Genomic DNA, 2,078 nt, shown 5'->3' on the forward strand with positions numbered 1-2,078 from the left:
CTGGTCTTAAATCCCTGGGCTCAAGTGATCCTCCAGCTTCAGCCTCTCAAAGTACTGGGATTACAGACAGGCATGAGCCACCACACCTGGCCCTGTTTTACCTTTTGACACATAGACCCTAATCTTACTGCATTTAAATGTTAAGACTCCACCCCAAAGTAAACATGGGACATATGTAACATGTATGTTTACTTACTATACATGCACATGACCCCCTTTTGTAAATATTCATATCTTCTCCTATAAACTGCTGAATATGTACACTTAGCCAATCTGTTCAGCATAAGTTCCTGTCTCACTCTTCCCCCTTTGAAGTGCCTTCTTTTGGTCTCTATAAGAGGATACATTCCCCAAACTGAAGGGTGGCCAGCCTGCAGGTTGTAACCCATTATAAAAATAAAGCTCTCCTCTCCAAACTTACGGACCTTGTGATTTTAAGTCAACACAGATCAAGAAGTGTTAGGGATCTAATATGTTCCCAGAAATGCACTAATTCTAGAGACAAGAATGAGCTTTAATCTAGCCTATATGACAAGGTATCTCAAAAGGAAGCTATCAGTAGACCAGAGAATTCAATTCAACTGCTACATTGTAGTTACTGTGCATACTATAGAACATAAGCACATGGTATGCACCATATACTACTTAATGGATGTATAAAAAGAAAGATGATTGCTGAGTGAGATATTAGGGCAAGGATTTGTTGAAAGGAATGAGACAAGAGTTTGGACTTTGGAGTAAAGAATAACATCCAACCAGGGGAAAAGCTTTGTTAAAAGGGGTGAGATAAGAGGTTGGACTTTGGAGTATACAATGGCATCCAACCAGAAGAACTGCATAAGTAAGTGTGCAGAACTGGATAATAACCAGGCAATGTGGATGTCAGGGGATGCAAAATTTCCACCCAAGTACTTCCAACAGTGGAGAAGAATAACTGCATACCCCCTGGGGCGTCGATCTAAAGCATTGCCCACCACAAACTTGAACCCCCTTTCAAGTGTCATGCTTTACCATTGTCACATGGGCCTTAGTTTACGCTATGTACATTGTGAAATGGAAGAACACAACGACAATGTGCCTCCCCAAGGTTGGCTAGCATACCCCTAAAAGTTTCTGCAGAAGACCACACAAGCTACTTTTATGAGGACAAACTGGATCTGATACACACACACATGCACATACACACATATACAGACAAAAAAGAGAAATTTTTGAGCAAGGGCTTCAGGTTTCAATACTGTTTAAAGAAAAAAAATCTTAAGAATATCCTCCAATTGCACATTTCAACCCATGGTTCTCAACTTTGGCTGCACATATCTCTAGGGGTGAAGATCAGCGTTTGTATTTTTAAAGACCCCCCTGTGACTCTAATGTGCAGCCAAGGTTGAGAACTACTGCTTTAACTGAAATGGAGGGGAATTGGTCGTCCCAGATTCCTCTCTGGTAACCTCTGTGTCTTCCAATTCAGGGTTTTGTGACATTACATAGTATCTCCAACATGGAGTAATATTAAAAATATTTATCTGAGGCAGGAGGATGGCTTGAGCTCAGGAGTTGGAGATCAGCCTGAGCAAGAGGGAGACTCTGTTTCTACTAAAAACAGAAAAATTAGCCAGGTGTGGTGCTGTGTGCCTGTAGTCTCAGCTACTCAGGAGGCTGAGGCAGGAGGATCGCTTGAGCCCAGGAGTTTGAGGCTGCAGTGAGACATGATGACGCCAGTACACTCTACTCAAGGGGACAGAGTGAGATTCTGTCTCAAAAAAAAAAAAAAAAAACCAAACAGTAGGTCACTGGGTCTTTTTCACAGTTCTATAATACGCTGATTCCCTTCAAATGTGTCATAATTTCTCAAAGGGTAATTCTCTACGTGGCAAACAAGCCACAGGTAAAAGAAATGACACACACAGGCAGGGCTGCATCTGAACTTGACCTGCCTGCTGAGCACGCAGCAACATGCCACCACCTTCTATAAAAAGTGATCAGCTGTCTCTACACAACTTCTATATATTTTCTTAGTTATTTGTTTATTGCCTGTCCCCCCACTAGAATAATTTTTTGTGGTGAAGGAGGTTTGCTTT

The 2,078-nt window shown here is 41.7% G+C and overlaps 1 protein-coding gene across 1 annotated transcript in view; it reads right to left on the reverse strand.

Moving 5' to 3' along the window:
• The window catches only part of PCYOX1 (prenylcysteine oxidase 1), an 18,714-nt gene that overhangs the window by 11,597 nt on the left and 5,039 nt on the right, over positions 1-2,078 (reverse strand). The gene's annotated exons all lie outside the window — the stretch shown is intronic.

This window comes from Propithecus coquereli, unplaced genomic scaffold, assembly GCF_000956105.1.
Source record: "Propithecus coquereli isolate 6110/MARCELLA unplaced genomic scaffold, Pcoq_1.0 Scaffold243, whole genome shotgun sequence".
Classification (NCBI taxonomy): domain Eukaryota; kingdom Metazoa; phylum Chordata; class Mammalia; order Primates; family Indriidae; genus Propithecus; species Propithecus coquereli.